The sequence below is a fragment of the Ambystoma mexicanum genome, chromosome 2q (genome assembly GCF_040938575.1).
Source record: "Ambystoma mexicanum isolate Mex_15411 chromosome 2q, UKY_AmexF1_1, whole genome shotgun sequence".
NCBI classification, from domain to species: Eukaryota; Metazoa; Chordata; class Amphibia; order Caudata; family Ambystomatidae; genus Ambystoma; species Ambystoma mexicanum.
The window spans coordinates 1,369,477,721-1,369,487,713 of record NC_090924.1 but is presented as its reverse complement, the minus strand read 5'-3'; positions in this window follow the sequence as shown (position 1 = coordinate 1,369,487,713).

Genomic DNA, 9,993 nt, shown 5'->3' with positions numbered 1-9,993 from the left:
CTGCCACTTCATTGGGGCCTGAGCGCCATCCTTGTTTCAAGATACAATGCTTTCTCCCCCATATGAGGACACCCTCTCAGAATGTTAGAAGGGGAGTGGCTGAGTTTCAAGGTAAGAATCGCTGTGCATCCTTTGAGAATATATATAGAATAATACATTTGAGCCAAGTCACACATTCCACAGCGCCACCTAGTAACCATCACTGGAAGTTCACCTCCAGTTCATAGCCACATCAGCAAAGCATTGTGGGTATGCAAATTAGCCCACATTCAAACAAACCTTTGCATACCCACAATGTCTTTCTGATGTGGCTCTGAACTGGAGGAGAACTTCCAGTCATGGTTACTGGGTGGTGTTGTGGCATGTGACTTGCTAATTGGCTCAAATTGATTATTCTACTTTCACATTTCAGATGAAAGTGTTTTCTCTCAAGGCTTTTTTAAACCCACCATAACTTTACTGGTGTTTCATACATGAACATTGGCCAAAGAATTCCATTCACATTTCAATGGTCACTATAATACAATTGACTATTGGTATACAGTCCTCATCACAAAAATCCTTAAAGAGGTGTTGTTACTATTTGCTCAATATTTTATAGACTTCATAAGAAGTGAATGTTGTCTCTGCTCTGCCAGTATCATGTGAGGTTACGCACTGATTTCAACTGTACAAGTCCAAAACTCTATCTTACAGTCTTCAGAAACTGCTTGGCGGCCCTTCTGTTTAGAGACTTCTTTCAAAGGACTACAGTCTTCCATGAATCTAAAACTAGCAGAGGGTCACCCAGAAACACTTCACTGGCACTCAGAAGCAATAGGAGCTTTCCAACAATTACTCAATTCAATTTAATCTTGTTTATTTCCAATCACAAATATGACTCATAAAACATCTGCCAATATTACACAAAAAAACATGTATGTCATCATGTAAACACCAGTAATCATACTACATAATAAAAGGCCAGATGTATGTTTGTCTAAAGTTGTCATGAGCCTGCTTTGCCTCTTACCACCGTTAGAGGGAGCTGTTGCCTTACGCATACAATAATGAGACTTCAAGTTGAGCAGTAGAGACTGCCCGCTTCGCCTGTTATCATGCCTTGTGCATACAATAATAAGACTTCAAGAACATCTTCCAGTTGAACAATATGTGTATTTCAACAATGATAACATCCAGTTAGCTGCAGAAAAGGACTAAGCCAGGGATACTACTTTGACAGTATACGTCAAGTTGCATACACTAAGAAAATGCATACATAAAGAAAATAAGATAAATAGAAATTCATTTAATTAAGTCGCTCAATAAAAGTTTAACAAAAACAATTATGAGAAACCTCCAACCAACACAACTTTGGTCCGTGTACACAGGCTTTTGCACTAGGCTATTATAAAATGAAAATGGAGAGGTCAGATATAGCTGAAAACATCCTACAAAAAACATATTCTTATTATCAAGATAAATGCATAAATGGGTGGGCTGTTTTTCCCACCATGGACAGAGAGGCAGATTTAGAAAAATATCCACCCCTCTCGTGTTCTGAAAATCAGCATTTTGGTGAAAAACAGCCACCTTTGGGGTAGCAAGTACATGACAATTTTGGCCATTTCAGAGGCAGGTAATGTTCAAGCATCCAAATTGGCCACAATGTTCGTGCACCAGCAATGAAAAACACAAATGTGCGTACATTGGAACCGCTCGAGTAGGCAGAATGGGTGAGAATTCTGCTCCATCATCAAAATGGAATTATGGGTAGAGACCATCAAATCAACTACGCTGGCGGGAATTTCACCCACCCCTACACATAATACATCATAAAGGTTCATGAATACGGAGACTAACAATTCCTAACAGTATGGCACTGTACACTCATATGATATAAATCCCTCTTATGAATAATAATCAATTGCCTTCTCTGATACAAACCACCCTTAATACATTCTTCAACAGCAAGCAAGGTAATAAGAAAAGAAAGAAAAAAAGCTGCCTTACACCGAGTACAACCCTGCTATTTTAATAATGGCAATAAAGTCATAGACCTCACATTTTTAGAAAACAACATAATTCATTTCTTATTGAATCACATGCAATGTTATATTACTGGGTTTTATACAGCGCCACACTACCATTTTCATGGTCTCTTACCGCTCTGGTGAACCTGATAGAGAGGGCGGCAGAATGGTTAGTGGGTAGAGGTAAATACCATATAGCTTTGCTGTTGATGGGTGCAGTTTGGAAGCCTGGTCAGTGTGTGTGGGGGTGTGTGTTGCTGTGTGTTGCTGGGTGTTTTGTATTGACAGCATTGACTCATTTATGTCAAAACGTTTGTGACGGTGGTGCTTAGATGGAGGTAAGATGCATTTTCTGGGACTGTGATATATAAGTTGTTTGTAGAGTTACAGCATTACGTTGGGCACCCTTTTGTACCAACTATTCAATGGACCAAAAAAAGCTGCACATACTAATATACTTTGGACAGTCAATACCCCTGAGTTTAATAGATAAACACAGGATATTCCAAATAAGTATCTTAAACAGCAGTCCCCCATATTTGCCAACTATTAGTACTTCAAGCAAATTCACAGTTTGAACAATCACCGGCACTTGTTTCTTCATAGAATGATTGGCACAATCAGAGATGAGTAACTTTGGCGAGAGTACTTCAATGAAATTGCCTATATATGGGAAAGATGTTTTATTATAATTATCCAAAATTGGAGTTGCCTTAGCCCCATTGTAAGACCTATCACTGCCTGATCTGGGAACACTCATACTTTCCAAAGACAGCGAGGTTAAACCTGCCTGCTGTGTATTCCACTCGGTGGAGCCCTAGGAACCACAACCACAGAGATCCTATTGGAGCTTCTGATAAACTGCCAACCCTACTTGGCAGTGCGACGTCACGACAGGGCTCTTTGCTCTGGCTAGTTATATATTCCAGAGTCTCTGCCAGGTCATCCAGCAAAGCAAGTGATAACATTGTTTTCCATTCTCTATCATGAATTGGCAAATGGATATTGTCTTGAATTGTTATCCCACGATCAGTTAAATTCCTCAAATCTGTTTGTGCCTGGTTGAGTGGAATATTTGCTCTGTCCACCCTTTGGAGCTAAACACTGTTCCGCCTCGCAATATTACTCAAGCTATGTATTTGGTCATATATGACCCCTGGCCTGGTATAAGAGGCCAGTATAAATAACCAAGCTAGTATAAATAACCTGCTTGGAATATGTCCTCCCTTTGGGATATGTCCACTGCTTGGTTTATATCCACAGCATGGGATATGTCCACTGCATTGGGATATGGCCATAGTCTTAGAAATGTCCACTGCGATGGATATTTCCAGAGAACTGAATATGTCCAGAAAATGTGATAGGTCCATGGGATGAGCTATGTTGATAGTTGAGGTAAGCCCACAGTCCAGAACATTACACACATGGAGCCTGCTTACCTCCGTCCTTACCAGGGCTAGGGTGCCCCTTTGGGTGCACATCTACTAACATCCTTTGCCCTCTATTTGACCTCAGGTGGCGCTAGCTCCTCCATAGATTCTGTCCCAGCTAGCTCCCAAATCTCCCAAAATGCTGCACCTGTCCTTTTCCGCCTGGCCTCCAACTAAACACGTTGAGTGATGGGAGTACATATGATCGCCTTGAATACTATTACACATCGACGCGTGCCTCAAGTGACCATTTGGAAGAACCTACTTTCTTACCGATCAACAGTGCAACCATTGGGAGCTGTTCACAGGGCAAGGGAGGGGCACCTGACCCAGCCCAGAACCTAAGAGTAAAATGAGGACATCACTGGGAAAAGCAGATGGGTGACAATGTCAGTCTTACTACTCAGCATGTCAGCCTTACTACACATCATAAGGACATTGCAAGTCACTCAACAGAGTCACACGGCTGACTGCAAAGGGTCTGGATAATGTCACCCCAAGATGGCAACTTGCAAGGTTCTCTTCCCTCCATTCAGTGAGCATTATATTACTTATAATGCATAAGTATTTGCTCCTAGGATCATCACCTCCCTTTCCTCTGTACAGTGACTAATGTTTGGCTGTGGCTCCCTCTGATGCAGGAGATCTCCAAGGAGCCGATATGTAAAATAATGATACAGCAGATATGTAGTCCTCTCTTCAAGTCAGATTCCTCACGCGTCTGAGCACTGTAACAATAACTGTTCTTATTCACCAATTAAATGCTATTCAGTTTATTGCTTTGTAAAGTATGAAGGCTTGAGTAGGGCATAGGGGGTTGCAGGCTTGCAGAGTGCAAGATTGCCCATGTCCCATGTCGGAGAAGGGCCCTTTCCCATGAACTATCCAGAACACTTCTGTGCTCCTGTATCTATCAAAAATAGATGCTCCCTATTCCCCACCTTCATTTCAACGTAGGGCCCTCACTGATCGATGGGAATAGGACTGGTTCCAGGCTCTGCTTCGGGCTGTCCCAGCGGAACAGTTTATCATCTAATGCAAAAACCTCAGAAAAATAAACAGTCGAAGGATTATCAAAAATGTTCCCACTATTAACACTATGTTGCTGACTATCCTGTGAAGATGACTGTTCACAGAATAGAATAAAATGGAGTCTCTACATTAGAAATAAACAGACCATATTCCATTAATCATGTGTTGCAAACAAACATGTTATGTAGTTTAACACAATGCAAAGCCCATTTTCAGGACCGACTTTGTTAGTGTGTGATGAAATGTAAATAGATTCCTGTACTTCTGCATTAAACCCCAGAACTGTAGTAAATAAACACATCGCCCTACAAGTCTCCTTACCAGCATATGATGGGATTGGTAAGGAAAGAAAGTTCAAAACAAAGGAACCCAAAAAGAAAGCCAGGCCTTTAAAGACATGTTTTAAGTGGATGTTGGTATTTTTCTCATAGACCTGTTTTTCACAACTGTCTGCTAATTCTGCAAATAGGCGCCAAGGCAAAACAACTCAATGGTAGAAAGGGCAGTGTGCATACATGTCATAGATCTTTGTAGTATCAGGTGACTTTCTGATGTCAAGCACACTTTGCCCCAATAGTAGACCTTTTTTGTGGGCAGGGGACCTCTGGTGATTGCATTTATCTTATCATATACCCGATCAACCAATAGAGGAGCTAATTACACCTCTCCACTGCCTCTGCAGGGTGGAGGAAAATGGAAACGGCACTACCCGGGTGCAAGGTTCTGGCCGAGCCGAGCTAACGCAATGGTCTGATGACGTGTCTGGCTGTGTTAGAGTTTATGTGCACTTCTATAGTCTTCACAGATGCAGTGTTGGTTGTGAAGTGGTTTGGATGCTCGCCTCCGAAGAAGTGGAAGCCAAGGGAACTGAGTTTTAATCTCACTGCCTCCAATGCCTTTAGAGCTGACATTTTTTTTAATTTCATTTAATTTTATTGCGTTTCTTTTCTTTACCTATTGACCAGTAGAGCAAAAACAGAAATAGACAATTTGCGGACATAGCATCTGTATGCTTGAGACAGCAATTGGCCGCACTGCTTGATGGCGAAGGGGATCTGCTGGTATCACTACATATGATCCCCACCAAAAATATTGCTGTATATATGGTATACGCCATAGGCGATATTTTTGGGAGGTATAATTTTTCAGGTTCTTGGGAGCAGGGGTTGCGGGGTGTCCCTCGCTCCTTTAAAAATAATGCAGGGATTGCGGGGGTGTCCCCCGCAAGTTCCATGCCTTAATATTGCCGCAAAAATATGGCGATATTTTTGTATGCCGATATTACCACATGGAAGCGATCTGCTGCAGTCTGTGCCACGGCACGGGACAGTTTTAGATCATCATTCCAGGCATCAAACCCCTTGACAACCAATGCTGTTTTTTAGTGCCATCTGACTCCACCCTCTGTCTCTCCTCTCGCTCCCTGATACTTCCTCCAATATCCCCGCAATATTCCACGCTACTACCTACTGCCACCCTACAATCTTACGCACTACTCTTTCTCTCCAACTTCCACACCAATGCTACTCTCCCCTCTCTGCGCTACTATTTCTCTCTCCTCTCCCCACTTCTGCTACTTTCTCCTCTCCACAATGCTAGCACTTTCCCCTTTGTACTAATGTTCTTCCGTCTCCACACCACTACTCTCTCAACTTTACACTAACACTACTCACCTTCCTCCCCACTAGTACCCTCTCCACACTACTACTACAGTCCGCTCTCCACACCACTATTACTCTCACTTCTCCATTCCCACCTTCTCCCCAGTCACCCTCCTTTCACTTCTCTAGTCACCTTCTCATTCACTTCCTCTTCTGTCTCGCGACACACATAACGCGCACACTCAAACCCAAGTACCACTTTCTCTCACCAACCAATGCATGCCCTTGCACACTCCTCCAGCAATTCTCCTCCACGCGCCTTTGCTCTGGCCTTCCTCCGCCTGGTCTCTTGGTTCTCCAATTCACCCATGACCTCACCTAAATACCACACCATCCTGCTTTCTGTCCCCATTTTCATCCTGCCCCTTCCCTCTCCTTTGGCTAACTCCCTCTGCTGGTTCCTTAGGCCCACCACTGACTGTCCTTTTCTCCAGGAAAGTGTTACAGGCAAAATGATACAAAAGGGGGTTTGAGCCCCTTCCTTTTCACATACACAGGACTGCCGGGTTCAGGCAATTGGGATCCACTGATTTTAATGTCCCTGTTCACATGAAGGCTTCCCGTGCAGTTCTGGATGGCTTGAAGAGGGAAGCGGTTTGCGACCCCTCACAGGTGAGTGCAGTGCCGGTTTATGGTCTTTTCATCGACTAAAAGGCATCGAAAAAGAAATGCATTGATGAAAATCCATTGAATGTAAATGCATCGAATTGCTATCTTTTACATACAAAAGTACATATCCTTTCGAAATTTGTTTATCGAATATAGGGATGGACACGTTTTAATGGATATGTGCTTTTAAATGTAAAATGTAGCACTTCCATTCATTTATTTTACACGTTAAAAAGTATTTTGGCACTGACCAGCTTCATGTAACGTTTTAGTGCTTATTGTTTATTGGGGGGGTTCCGCCCCAAACCCCAAGGGCACCCCCCAACCCTAACCCTAACCATAACCCTGACCCTAACCCTAACTGTAACCCTGTAACCCTAACTCTAAGCCTACATCTAACCCTAAATCTAACCCTAACCCTAACTCTAACCCTTAATCTAACCCTTAAGCTAACCCTTAATTTAACCCTAAATCTAACCCCAAATCTAACCCTAACCCTATCCATCGAAATTATCCATCGAAATTCATTCAATGAATATGCTTTTCGATGGAAAAGCAATTAAATGAATACATTTCGATGGATAAACATTTGATGTATAGGAATTCGATGGAAACGTGCAGTGCCTCTTTTGCTGAGCACATGAACAGTGTTGCAGCATTAAGCACACTCTCTAGTGCAGAATTTTTGCTTCTGTGGATCATGTGTTGGCTTGGCTGGGTCAGACTGCTGTGCGGCTTGTACTGTATCATGTCCGCGCTTTACTATATCTCTCAGCGTTGTGTTGTTCACTGGCTGTTCCACCGCTATGGCTGCTGGTCTGGTCTGTGTGATCGAAACAGAAAGAAACCGGACAGAATTGAGCAGTGCAGGTTTGGAGCGATTGACAGTGGTACTCAATTCACACATGCAGGCACAGGAAGAAGGGACAGGGTCTGGGGCCCTCCCAACTCCCACATCCCACCTCTGTGGCAGGTATGGCTCTGGGAATCCCTGTTGTAGGTCTCGCGCCCAAAGGCTGACAGAGGGCCCAATACACTCTTGAAAGTATCAGGTTGCTGAACTCTCAGTGGTGGACGTGGGCGGGAGCAGTTGGGAGTGGTTCTCCTTAATTTTTGAAAAAGGATTTACTGTTCCTATACTTTTGTTTTTAAAATAAACTGTTCCAGTCTGCCTCAAGCCTTGCTCTAACATGTTAAGATGCTGTGCTCAGTGACCTGCTCAGACATTTGCTTATCAAACATTACTACAGAATGTAAAAGAAACATGCAGGTTCAGTGAAATGTATGCTACTATCGTTCATTTGAATTTTGGGTTGATGTGAGGTACATTTGACCTACTGATATGGAAACCTTACCCTCCTTTAGAGTAGCCTCTCACAGTTCTTTGCACCTTTTCACATGGACATTTTCTGTCTAATCGAGATGCAAAAGTGCAATAGATCCTGATTGAGGCACCAAGAGTTGATGACTTTACTCAACACATTACTCTATGAACCAACTCAGCTCCATACTTTTGCATGCCATGTGTACTCATTATACTCCATTTAAAGGACCCTTTGCTGAAGACAAGTGTACAGTTGTTCATTGTGTGTTGCATCCCATGAGCTGTTTCATCTGCTGGATCTACCGTTCTGTCTACTTTTCTTGTATTGCACAGTACTTCTTGTATTGCACAGTACCTCAACGCGTGGGACCAGAGATAAGCACCAAGCTGAGGGAGCTTTTTGGCACTGAGAATTCCATCACATAATCGAGAATGGAGCATAATTCTCTGAAAGTCCCTCATGCTGTTTTCCGTCTACTACCACACCTTTGTGATAGGCCATCCACAGAAGAGGAGAATTAAGAGTTAGGACAAGTACGTGCACTTGGGTGTTGCACAGTATACAACAGGGAGGTGGGGTGCTGTGTGGTGCTGTATTGTGTAGTATAGGAGGTGGAGAGTGGCCATCCCTATTTATGAGATGGGACTCCCGGTTTATTTAAAAAAACAAAGTGCTATTTTTCATAGATTGCTACTTTCTTCCTCCTAAATGTCACTCATCCCAATGCAAATCAATGGCAAGTACAGTTTTACAGTATCCTCCTCAAAATCTCATAAAATCTTGTTTTGTATGAGTGGCTGCTTCTGGATATGAGGATCAATGGGCCTCATTATGATACCGGCGGTGGCCGTGCCGGCAACACTGGCACGGCTGCCGCCATATCATGTTTTTTCCGGTGCCCGCAAATGGCCAATTTCCGGGTCATTATGGCCTTGCCGGACCCAGTAATTGCCCATTCGCGGGCGCCGGAAAATATTCTTCCCCATTCCCATTTGAGCCCCATACAGCTCAATGGGATTGGGGAAGCCGGATGCACCGGCACCATTCGTAAATGGTGCCGGTGCATCCCACATGCTCTACTCGCGAGTGCCGGTGCGCCCGCCAGGTTAGACATGACATGCGAAAAGGCACCCACGAGCAGAACTCGTAGTTTGCCGGTCTGGTAGTAACGGCGCCGGTAGCTTAACGGCACCGTTACTACCGGACCGGCAAACTTACAATGAGGCCCAATGTCTTGTTTGTTTCCTGCATGGTTCTCAACACTAATATTCCCTTACGTTACTTATTTGTTGTACATTTAGGCATCTGTACAAAAGGAATTGATTTAACTAAGTAAGGGAGATGAGTAAACTTTGATCCTAAATGTATGCTCTTCTATGATCGTATTACTCAAGTTATGAACTGTGTCATCTCCCGTGCTGGGCGAGCTCTGGGTTGGAACTGGAGGACTGCAGCATGAGTCCGAAATTGGAGTTGCACAGGGCAAGGCATCCATTGTGCTTGATCAGCTCCAAAGGATGACCTTTTGGAAGAGAGGGCACCTGTCTACTACACCACAGTCGAAGCTTCGTATGAAAGTCTATGCCGGGGCCATTTCCAGAATTACCCCTGGCCCCATGGTCATCTTTGAAGAAATAATGGACACTGTCATCGTCAGCAAGAATATTGTCAGTGGGTTGCTGGTGCCAAACATGCAAACGGTTCATCCCCTGGACACAAGAAACCTGTGGATAATACAATGACAATTAACGGAGCTGTTCCTCAGCTGAAGAATGAATTCAGATCCAGGGCCATCCGTGTGTGCAGACTACTCCTAAGTCTATGGGCCTAAATGTGGTTGTTGTGGTTTGGGCACGCCGCATGGGATATGTGGAGCAGGGTCATGGGCCCATGAACAAGGCTGAGCTAAATGACCGGATCAACA